The sequence below is a fragment of the Mobula hypostoma genome, chromosome 20 (genome assembly GCF_963921235.1).
Source record: "Mobula hypostoma chromosome 20, sMobHyp1.1, whole genome shotgun sequence".
NCBI classification, from domain to species: Eukaryota; Metazoa; Chordata; class Chondrichthyes; order Myliobatiformes; family Myliobatidae; genus Mobula; species Mobula hypostoma.
This window is the reverse complement of record NC_086116.1, coordinates 8,213,792-8,226,864: the sequence shown is the minus strand read 5'-3', so window position 1 is coordinate 8,226,864 and position 13,073 is coordinate 8,213,792.

Genomic DNA, 13,073 nt, shown 5'->3' with positions numbered 1-13,073 from the left:
TCCATATACTACCCTGAGATTCATTTTCTTGTGGGTATTCTCAGAAGATACAAAGAAATACAATGGAATCAATGAAAAAGTCCACACAAACTAAGGCCAAGCAACCAATGAGCAAAAGAAGACAAACTATGCAACAAAAAAAAATAATAAGAATAATAAACAAGCAATATTGACAGCATGAGTTATAGGATCCTTGACAGTCGTTCAATGTTAAGGTGAGGTGAGTTGTTCACACTAGTTCAGGAGCCTGATGGTTGAGGTGTAATAACTCTCTCTGAATTTGGTGGTGTGGGACCTAAGGCTCCTGTACTCCTGTACTTTGGCAGCAGTGAGAAGACAGCACACCATACAGTGCATTTCATTAGAAGTTTGAGGAGATTTGGTAAGTCTCCAAAAACATTCACAGATTTCTACAGATGTACAGTACAGAGCATTGTTACTGATTGCACCACCATCTAGGGGTCACTGCACAGGATTGGAAAAAGTTGCATAAATGTTGTAAACTCAGCCAGCTCCATCCTGGGCACAATCTTTGAGGACTCCTGCAGAAGGCAAGATGCCTCAAAAAGACAGCATCCATCGTAAACGATCCCCCATCGCCCAGGACATGCCCTCTTGTTATTGTTACCATCAAGGAGGAGGTACAGGAACCAGAAGATATACACTCAACATTTCAGGAACAGCTTCTTCCCTCCACCACCATAATTTTTAATGCACTATGAACCCATGAACACTACCTTTCTATTTTTTCCCTTTCTTTTTGCACCTCTTATTTAATTATATGTATCCTGCTTATTGTAATTTATAGATTTTATTATTATGTATTGCAATGTGTTGTGGCTGCAAAACAACAAAATTCACAACACATGTGAGTGATATTAAAGCTGATTCTGATTCTGCCCGGAAGGTGAGAGTCCCTGACAATGAATGCTGGTTTGTTGGGCAGTGCCCTTTGTGGATGTGCTCAATGGTGGGACGAGCTTCTCCTGTGCAGAACTGAGCTGCATCCACTACGTATTGTTGACTTTTCTGTTGCTGGGCATGGTGTACCCATAGCAGGCCGTGATGCAAGCAGACAGGATACTCTCCACCCTGCATCTATAGAAGTTCGTCAAAACAACATAAGGCTGGATTTAAGAAACTGTGTGATGCATCCTCACACTAAGCCAGAACAGGATGAAAGGAAACAGTTTGCTTCCACATTGCATGGGCTTTGATTCATGTTCTGGTTTTAGAGTTGATGTGAGCGCAGGCATGGTATTTAGGAACATTTGGAGCGTGTTTCGATGTGGTGGCATAAATGAGACCCACATGCATATACATCCACTGTGAAATGTAATTATGGCATCTGTGTTGTAGGAAGTGGAAGGCTACAGATGGGACCATTGTGGAGTGACAGGTGAGATATTCGGAATGAGCCTGGCTGCTCTCCTCAGGGTGTGGCAATGTGCTCAGGCCGGTTGTGTAAGGGGCCACCCTTGTCATCAGCAGCCCCAGTCAAATGGTTCCTGGCAGCTCAGAGATCCCCTGAAAATTCCAAACTTGCACTCTCAGCCAACGCAAAGAGGGTTATATCAGCGTGGTGTGCAATAGTACACAGGCACCAGCAGTTGTTGTTGTGAATGGGAGCCTAAGTCTAGCAAATATCCCAAATACTTCAACAGCTACTTCCTTTCAATCATTCGGTTCTTGAACCAACCTGCACAGCCCTAATCTTTGCCGCAGTATAGCAACACCAGTACCACTATGATTATTTGACATTAAAGTGGACATTTTTTTGTTCTTCTTGTGTTTTTTCTTATAAACGCTGTTCAATTAATCTTTTTCTTGTGAATACAATATGGTTGTGATGCTGCTGCAAGTAATTTTTTAATTATTTACCTGTACTTGTGCATATGATAATAAATTTGACTTTGACAGATATGGAGACACTGTACTCTGCCTAAGGACATGACAGCTATCAATATATCAACAAAACTGAATGGTAGCATGTTGTTAGGCAGAAGCAAGTGTACACAGAGATATTGATGTATTTTCTTATTGGTGTTTTCTTATTGATCTCTCTCTATGAACTTTATCTAAACTTCTTGCTGCCTCAGTAAAGCAGCCAGCATAATTAAAGACCCCACTATCCCCATGCATTCTCTCTTCTCCCCTCTTCCATTGGGCAGAAGATACAAAAGTATGAAAGCACATAACACCACCAAGTTCAAGGACAGTTTCTGCCCACTGCTATAAGACTATTAAATGGTTCCCTAGTATAGAGTGCATATGTAAAAAATTGTGAGGATCATAGAGGACATTTCCAAAATCTCCTGAGGAAGAAAGGACCACTTCGGTATTTGGGCACAGTTTTTGAAGATAAGTTGAGGAAATTACAATGGTTTGTTTTGCTACTCAAGGCACAGAAGTTGTCGAGAGCCCTGAAAGTGGTGTTCACTTGAAGAAGCGTAGGGTTGTTCACTGTGGAGTAAATGGGAGTATTTTCTTCATGATTTGGTTCCATATGAAGGAAAGGAATTGGGGCACTATAGAAAATGTATAGGTACTCACATAGCAAAAATGTTGTAGTATGTTGGAGCTGGAACACAAAGTGTAGGAGGTGGTCCTTCAGTTATGCAGAACACTTGACAGACCCCATCTGGAGTTCAGTTGAAGACATTGCACCTCAGGAACTGTATATTGGCTCAGATGGGATATAATGTTTCACCAGAATGTTACCAGGGCTCAGAGGGCTATGTCATGATGCCAAGTTGCTAAACTTGGATTATGTTCCCTTAACTACAGAAGATTTACTTTAAGTTGCTTTATATAAAATCGAAGTCAAGAATAAATACAACATAGTCGTCAAATATAGTATCTATTTGTGGACAATAACTGTTTTAATGCTGACTCCCCTTTAAAGACTGAGTCAGATGGTTAACCTGTCTGGACAGCAATAACGTACTGTACATAGACTGTTCCATAAACAGTTGGTTTGAAAGAAAGTTATAGCCAGCCCTGCTGAAGGTTTTGGCCTGAGATGTCGACTGTTTATTCCATTCCATAGATCAGAATCAGAATCAGGGCTATGATCCCTGGCATGTGTTGTGGAATTTGTTAAATTAGCAGCAGAGGTATCATGCAATGCATAAAAGGAGAAAAGTAAATCTATTACAGAATATATATATATAAGCATATTAAATAGTTGGATTAAAGATAGTGGAAAACAATAATATAAAAAAAATGAGGTAGTGTTCATGGGTTCAATGTCCATTTAGTAATCAGATGACAGAGGGGAAGAAACTGTTCCTGAATCGCTGACTGTGTATCTTCAGGCTTCTCCTTTCCTGATTGTAACAAGGAGAAGAGGGCATGTTCTTGGTGGTGGGAGTCCTTAATATGGACGCCATCCTTCTCAGGCACCGCTCCTTGAAGATGTCTTGGATACTACTGAGGCTAGTACCCAAGATGGAGCAGACTAATTTTACAACTTTCTGTAGCTTTTTTCAGTCCCTTGCAGAAACTCCCCCATACTAGACAGTGATGCAGCCTGTCAGAATGCTCACCATGGTACATCTATAGAAGTATTTGAGTGTTTCAGGTGACAAGCCAAATCTCTTCAAACTCTGAATGAAATAGAGCCATTGTCTTGCTTTCTTTATAGCTGCATTGATATGATGGGACCATGTTAAATCCTTAGAGACCTTGACACCCAGGAACTTGAAATTGCTCATTCTCTCCTGATGCTGCCTGACTTGCTGCATTCCTCCTACATTTTGTTTGTATTACCCTGGATTTCCAGCATCTACTGAACTTTTACAGTAAGGTTTCTGCCTGAGGCCTAAACTCTCTTATTAATAAAGTACATGTGTTGATTGTTGGAATTCTGATTATTTTCCAGCAACCTTATAGAGTGTATATGAGGGATACAGAGACAGTCATTACAGAGAAACCATTCAATCTGAAAGAGGAACCCAGAACAATGGCTGGACTATGCAGAACTAAAATCATAGAGTCCTTTATCACTGAGAGAACAGTAGGAATCAGGAACCCACCCAGCTGCATGCTGAGGGCCATCTGGATTTTTCAAAACAGAGTTTAATAAATCTTTGCTGTCTAAGGCTTCTAGGAATATGGAAGGAAAGATGGATAAGTGGGACTGAGATGAACAATTGATGATGTCGTCAGTGAAACAGGTTTGGGGCAGTACAATGATGCCTCAGAGTTCCAGTAACCCAGCTCCTATCCTGTTCTCCAGAGTTATATGTGTGTGGAGCTTGCATACTTTCCCTGTGGCCACTTGGGTTTCTTCTGGGTGCTCCAGTTTCTTCCCACAATTTGTAGGTTAATTGGCCACTACATATTGCTCAGTGCGGTGGGAAGAATAAAATGGGATTAGTGTAGGACCAGCGTATGTGGGTGGTTGGTGGTCAGTTGGAGTCAGCGTATTATAGGTCTTGTCTGATCCAGTTCTATATGGCTTTACCTAGGTTTTAGGGTTAGCATGCTGTGTGCCCCATTAACTTCTGATGAAAATTTGGGTGTCTTATCTACCACCCTTTGCCCAATGCACTCTGATCAATGTACATGTCATATTGTTGTTTTATTCCTGGGCCAAGTTTGAGGGGACAGATATCCATGTGATCCTCCAGACCTCCCATTGTACCATACACAGAAAATATGCCTTCATAACATTGAGCAGTGACTAGTTCTCTAAAGGTGCTGAGAATATCCTATTGGCAGATCCACCACAAGATCTCTCCACATTCCCATCAGCTCCCCCCAGATTCTGCCACAAACCTACACACTCTGAGCAATTTGCAATGGCCAACTAAACAACAAATTGTGGGAAAGAGCTGGAGGACCAGAAAGAAACACCCAAGGCCGCAAGGAGGATATTTGCTCAATCTTACTTAACTTGTGATTATTGCTATAAAACATGAATTCACCTCCAGTCTATGGCTATTTTGCTAAACAATTCAAACAAAGCACACACTTTCCTATTTTAGAATTACTGTGAATTTCAGTTTCCAGAGTAACTCTTTTATAGTTCGGGTTTCAAATAGTTTTTCTTATCCTTGCGAAATATAAATAGCCTCAGTTTGGTCTGAATTGCATAAATTTGGCCACGTGCATTCTAGAATCTGTAAAATAACAAGATTTTCCTCAAACGCCACTTGGCTCAATTCTACTATGTCTCTGAAAACATAGTTTGACACAACTATGAGTAAGAACCCAGGATAACACTAGATAGTCTCAGTCTAGTAGATTCCACATAACTATCTCAAGAACAGCTGCTCAGCTTGTACCATAAGCAAACAGATGGACTCACACGCCATTGTTTCAGGCTCATCCACAATCATCTGTGAGTGTCACTGAGGCTTAGTCAGATTGGAGTGGCCTTGGCAGTGCAAGCTTTGACTTCCAACTAACAGAGTCACATGACTTCAGGTCAACTGAGGCCTAGGAAACAGGTACTCATCAAAACCTCCCTGGACTTTCAGATGATGAGTATGCACTGTTCCGCCTAAATACTAGCATTGGTTTATTATTGCCGCAGGTACAAAGCTTTAGTGAAAAGCTTTTGATTGTGTAGCTTCCAGACAGATCATTCCATAGAGGAGTACGCTGAGAGGAAAAGAATCCAGGATCAACTTTATTCACCATATGCAACTCAGAGGCCACGTTATTAGATACGTCTGTATACCTGCTCAAATATCTAATCAGTCAACCATCAGAAAGGGGAAGAAATGTGATCTAGGTGACTTTGATAGTGGAATGATTGTTGGTGCCAGACGGGGTAGTTGGAGACTGCTGATCTCCTGGGATTTTCACACAGTCTCTAGAGTTTGGCACAAAAATCAAAAAACAACAAAAAAAAATATTCAGTGAGTGGCGGTTCTGTGGGTGAAAATGCCTTGTTAATGAGAGGTCAGAGGCGAATGGCCATCTGGTTCAAGCTGACAGGATGGCAACAGTAAAACCATGCATTACAACAGCGAAACTTGTAGCGGACGGGCTACAGCAGCAGAGGACCACACCGTGTTCCACTCCTGTACTGTACTTCATAAAGTGGCCACTGAGTAGATTTACATGTATTAGGAGTTTGGTGTCTTCGTCAAAAAGCAACATTCAACAATTATAAATAATAAATAATCAAAAATAAAGAATTATATACAAAAGAAAAAATGCTAATAAATTTAGAGGTTAAAGAACAGATGTGGAATAAAATGTGCATAAATAAATTAGTGGCTTATCCTAGTAACAAAACCACCAGCCCAAAACTGATATCCATGAACCAAAAATGTACCCTACCAAAATCTGTAACCATAACGTCCACAATCTCCCACAATCAATAACCACCACCAAAGCCTATCAAGTTTAATGGCAAATGTGGGAAGGTTTGTACTAAAGTGGGTTGTGTACTATGAAGAGAGTACACTGGACTATCCATTCACTCAGCAACATAAGCAGCCATGTAACTGGTGCGAACAAAGTTCAGATCACAGCAAGCCTCTGTAATCCTGCAACAGCATGGCAGAAATAAAGTGAAAGAACTACTGAGCTGTTACAGGATCCAAGTAGACCAACTGGCCCATCATGTCCATTCAGTTCCTGGTAGAATTATCCTAGCACTCAAATTCCCCTGCCTCCATTTTCTCAACATTAACCTTACAGATGGCTCTCCCTCTATCCACCTCAATCCAGCTTTCACTATTGAAGGCCACTTTCCATCCAAGTCCAAACGATTATCTGGGACTAAAGTTTTGTCTTTTATCAACCTTGTGTCTTTTGTGGAGAATTTAAAATCAGTGGCCCAGTTCTTGAACCATCCTCGAACACGAACACCACCCTTCTATATACTTTGTTTAAATCCCTCATGATTTTTTATGCTGTCATTACATCTTCTCTGAAAATCCAAAAGACCCAGACACTAACCACAACCACAACTTACTCTTGCCCAGACTGCACCAGTACATGTGGATTATAGGTCAGCCTCTACAGCCATCTGAGGACCCACCAATAGACAACTTGTTAGAACATCATACTCAACTTGAGTGACCACACTACTATCTCTTCTCTCAACTGCCCTTGCTCCAAGAAGAATAACGCCTGGTTCTCTGGTTCAATCTTGCTGCCGAAATCCCATATGTCTGCAATCACCTGAGCCAATCCTGTAAAACAAAATGATGGACAACCAAACAGCCACACAAGAGTATGATAATCCCCTTTCTCAAGCACTATGTTCCTCCAGGAGGTCCACAACCTTGTCAAGGTTTGGAGGCTTGTGTGCCTCAATGACCCAGAGAGCTATGCTGGCTGGAATCAGGGCTGTATGCTTTGACACTTGGTAGGGGTCACTCGTGCCAAACAGGTCAAAGGGTAGAGGCCAGACTGAGAGTGGTCCACCAGTCCTCCAGGTTTACGGTGTCATCTCAGGGCTAGCAATCCTGACTGGTGAAATAAGCAATGAAGAATCCTTCTACATCTGAGTGTGATGGTATTCCTGGGTCTTCACCCGGGACTCGTATGACTCACAGTGGTGAAAACCGAGGGGAAGCTACTGGCGTGATGGAGAAGACCCTGAGCACTGCCAAAGACTGAGGACCTTCATAAATGCCTGCAGCATAGTGGGCAGTAAGAAAGTAAGTCAAGCCGTGTGGTAGCAGCGTGATCATCCAATATCTGCAACAGGCAAGTCTGCTGCTTTTGAGGTGGCTGCTGACATTTGCATCGCTGATGTGACTCATTAGCGGGACTTGGAAGGAATGAAACTGAACATGAGATTCATCTCATTTGGCCACAGCAAGTTAAAGCCTGCAGGTGGTTCTCGATGTACAGCAGGGATCCTTTACATTTACAATAGAATGGATGGCTTGGACTAACTTAATATCTGCCCTGCCTTGCACATAGTGAGGCTTTGACCCCTAAAATCTGACTCTTGAAAGCCAATGTATTTAATCTGCGAAGGTGAAATGTGTCTTCAATAAGTACTGCAGCAAAGAAACAGGCCCTTTGTCCCATCTGGTCCATGTCAACCTGATTTTCAGTCTAGTCCCATCTACTTGCACCTGGACCAAATCCCTCCAAACCTCTCCCATCTATGTGCCTATCCAAACTTGCCTCTACCAATTCTTCTGGCAGCTTGTTCCACACTTGCCCCAACCTCTGCGTGAAGAAGTTTCCCTTCAGTTTTCCCTTAAATATTTCACTATTTACCCGAAACCTCTAGTTCTAGTTCACCCAACCTGAGGGGAAAACACCTACATTCATTAACTCTATCTACACCCCTCATAATCTTGTACAAATCTATAAGATCTTTCCTCATTCTCCTGTGCTGCAGGGACTAGAGTCAACCTTTCCCTATAACATAAGTCCCAGCAGCATCCTTATATCAGATAAACTTTAGAAGCACAAAACAGCCATGGATTACCATGGAAAACAGGCACTGGGAGGACTCATCCTGGAAGAAGTGTATCCATTCTTTTACCCTTGATGTTCCAGCCATCTCTGATGCTCAACATGATCAAAAAGCCAGCTGGAAAATACTATCTGGGATAATGCAAGAAGTGGGTTCAGATACTGGACAACTCGAGGCCTTTTAAAGACATTTGGGTAAGCGCGTGGCTCACTGGGGTTTAGACGGCTATGCGCCAAACACAGTCATATGGGACGAACTTGGTGGGTACCATGGTCAGCGTGGATGAGTTGAGCTGCAGGGTCAACTCATGTGATGTATCTCCCTATGATTTTTTTTGCGGGTGCTTGTGAATCTGCTCACCCTGGTCAGGAGGAGATAAGCAAGCAAGACCTCCAAGATCAAGATCAAGGGCAATATGATTCAATGAGAGCCACAAAAGCACTGTGTTGACTTTAATTACTAAATGTGAAAAAAAACTAGTGTATTAAAATACTGGAAATAGTGGCTCGATGAAAAAGAAATAATCCAGGTGCATTTAAAAAAAACATGATTTAAAGGAACACTAACAACATTACCATAATTTGACATTTCACATTATGCAACTTTTTGTCACGACTTATTTGGCACAGAGAAAGGTGACTCTCGATGCGCATATGTTAAGGAAGTGAGAGCTCACGGGATAAAAGAGAGCATGGGTGCCAGAACAAGGCACAAACTGAGAGCACTGGGGTAGGGAGGGGTGGGGAGGGGAGGCGGGGGTGGTGAAATTGGGGGGGGGAATTGCTGTTGGTGGGAATGCAATTCATCTTGTGCTGCTCACTGAGCAGTATGTTCCTCCTTCTATCTGAAACGCAGACATGAAAGCAAAATGGGCCGCGCACAGCATCCCCTTTGACCATACCTCCATGTAAAGAGTCTCCACTATGCCCTCCTGGGTCAGACCCAACTCAGTAATAATGAAGCCGAATCATGTTACACAGAACGTGATAAAGCTTCAGAGACAATGAGAGTATTGTGCCGCTCCAATTGTTGCTTGAGAACAGACGGCAGCAGTTAGCCAAGGGTTAAGTAAGAAAAGGGCTTTGTGTTGGGCTGTCAGGTTTGTAGTGCAGATTGTGTCTTTGATTAATTGTTAAAAGGAGTTTGTTGCCTTGAATCTAATTAACACCATTGTCCCTCTGACAGAAAGGATGTGCCTCTAACAGCGTGACGCAGTGTCACTGATGTTTAAGACTGTACAGTTATATTTTAAAGTACACGCTTCAGGAATTTGTATCATTGTGCAATAGGAGTATTTCTTTCCTACAGGATTCCATTGCGTTGCATTCTTATTCGTTTTCTGCAATAAATCATCTTTGTTAACGGTTATCATGATTTACTCAAAACCTAATTTACTCACTTGAATGCAGAGGTAAAGTAAATAACTGCGATGTTTTCACTACAGAGGAGATATCAGAACTGGATACATTCCATGGAATGTAATGGTGGCGAGAGGGCTTATGGTGGAGTCATCTATGGTCCTCTTCATAGGTGGTCCCTTGGGAAAAGGATGACTTCTTCCTTTCCGGTTCTGTGGGCTCTGAGGTGACTGGGAGGCCAATGCTGGAACCACAGACTCTTCCATAGATGGGGCAGGAGGTCTCTGAGAGGTCAGGCGTGTGGGTAGTATAAACTGTCTGAAAATACTTTCATGTCCTGTAAGAAGAGGTTCTAAAGAAAATAAATTAACTCTCTATATATGACAGCAGAGCACGTTGGAAAGATCATCTATAGATAGAGAAGCAAATTCCCAGTTGTGGTTTTACTGTGCTGGGAAAAAGAGGTAGAAAGGAGGAATGGCGGGGTGCAGACTAGCTGGGATCACGATAGAGCCCAGTTCATCACAGGCAAAGCCCTACCCATCATTGAGCACACCTACAAGGACTTGTCGCCACAAGAAAGCAGGGTCTATCTTCAAGGACCCCCAGTCATCCAGGCCATGCTCTTTCCTTCATTGGAGAGGAGCCTTAGTTCCCACGCCACCAGGTTCCGAAACGGTTATTACTGTCATAACCACAGACTTGGCAGAGCAGCAGATTCGGCAAGTGTGCTCGTGAATATGCGCGCGCCAGCTAATTATTATTTCATTATGGCTGTATCTAACTCCCTTCTTTTTGTTGTAGCGCTTGTCAGGACCTAAGCAAAGCACAGCAACATGACGCTGCCTGACTGCGTTCATCCTTGCCTGAGAAAGTGGACTGTTGAGTTGACTGACGCTGAACACTAGCAAATATTCATTTTATGTTTAGTTATTCCTTTTAGCTGCAGTGTTGGCTTCATTTTCCATTTGAGTTTTAGTTAACACCCCTGTTTAGTCTAGTGTTTATTGTTTTTCTTTCCCTTAAAACCCTGTTCGCACTGGTCGGTGAACCATCAACCTGCTTTAGTGACTTTCTCTCCGCACTTGGGCCATATCTGAACAAACTGACAATTAACCTACAACCATCAGGCTCCTGAACTCACCTCAACTCTGAACTAATGCCACAGCTTACACTCTCATGTCCAAGGACATGAGACCACACCTGGAGTATTGTGTGCAGTTTTGGTCCCCTAATCAGAGGAAAGACATCTTTGCCATAGAGAGAGTACAAAGAAGGTTCACCAGATTGATTCCTGGGATGGCAGGACTTTCATATGAAGAAAGACTGGATGAACTGGGCTTGTACTCGTTGGAATTTAGAAGATTGAGGGGGGATCTGATTGAAACGTATAAGATCCTAAAGGGATTGGACAGGCTAGATGCAGGAAGATTGTTCCCGATGTTGGGGAAGTCCAGAACGAGGGGCCACCGTTTGAGGATAGAGGGGAAGCCTTTTAGGACCGAGATTAGGAAAAACTTCTTCACACAGAGAGTGGTGAATCTGTGGAATTCTCTGCCACAGGAAACTGTTGAGGCCAGTTCATTGGCTATATTTAAGAGGGAGTTAGATATGGCCCTTGTGGCTATGGGGGTCAGGGGGTATGGAGGGAAGGCTGGGGCGGGGTTCTGAGTTGGATGATCAGCCATGGTCATAATAAATGGCGGTGCAGGCTCGAAGGGCCGAATGGCCTACTCCTGCACCTATTTTCTATGTTTCTATGACACCATAACACATTTTCTCAGCATTATTCATATATTTTTCATATATTCTATTGTATTTCTTTATTTTCCTGTAAATGCCTGCAAGAAAATGAATCTTGAAATAGTATATGGTGACGTATGAACTGTATATGTACTCGGATAATAAATCTCCTTCGGTTATGAAGTGAGAGATCGGCATAAGTTCAGTGCATCTGCTGGACTTGGCCTGTTCATCCATAGCAGTGGTATGTGTGACAGCGGTCTCTGATACGCACCTCAACTCCAGTGTTGAAACAGCATTCAATTAGGGTGCACCTGGAATTGGAAACACAAAAGAATGAACAACCTGAATAAGCGCTTAGGATGCAAAAGGTCTTCCCTATCCTGCTGACGTCTCCCTGAATGTATTGGCTAGGAGTATGAAAAATCAGTCCAAGACACCCTTGCCCACCAACAGGATGAGGAAGTTGGCAGATATCACACCTTTGTAGTTGTAGTTCTGGTACAACTGGTAGTTCGTGTATTATTGTCACATACCTCTATCATATGAGAGGTCCATTCCAGAGTCTTACAACAACAGGATAGAAGCTGTTCTTGGTGGTATGTGGTCTCAAGCATTTGTATTTTCTGCCCAGTGTAAGGGGTGAGAAGAGAAAATGATGGGGTGGGTCTGTCTTTGATTATGTTAGCTATTTTTCCGAGGCAGTAGGAAGTGTGGAGGGAGTCAATAGAATGGACACGAAACACCCTAGCGTCATTCTCCCTTTTCCTCCTTGCGGGTGAGAATTGAAAGCCCATTGATTTATCCCTGCAGCTCTTATCCCATTACTGAACCAACATGCCTAACCCTAACCCTACCTCAGCAATGGAACACTATGGACCACTGCCACAGACTTGTTGTCAGTTCTGTTTTGTTTTGGCACGAAGGATTGTTTTTGCATGGTCTTTTTTCCTCCCTCTTTACTATCTTGTGTGACCTATCTACGTATAATTCATATTCTGTGCATTGTCTGAATCTACGTGCTTGCAAGCAAGCTTTTCATTTTAGTTGTACCTCATCATAAATGTGCACATGACAATAAATTTGACTTGAATTGATTTGACTTGAGGAGGTGTCTATGTCCCATTCCCTTTACGCTAACTTCCCGCGCAGGTACAGGGTAGGCAATAGTTTAGTGGCTCACTGGTGCTCAAATACCCCAGACCCGGAATTCACCAGCTGGCGAGCCCTTCCTCACACTTACCTGTGCCCAATTTAACAAGATTTACTTGCTGGGCTGCCAGTGTGGTACTAACCCCACATGCAGTGGCGTTTTGGTGTGCCAATAAAGGTGACGCCAATGCATAGCCATCCTCTCCCTTCCATTTCTCACACGGCAGGACCAAGAATGTCTGCATTAAAAGAGTTCCAAATGTATTATCACTAATGTACAACAGTTGTTATGTTATGGACACTCTTTTTGCTTTATTACAAACACTGAGACAAAGTAATCACCTGATACTTCATTTTCATTAACAGCATAGATTTGTTTCTCATGGACCTTAACAAATTACACATAGAACATTACA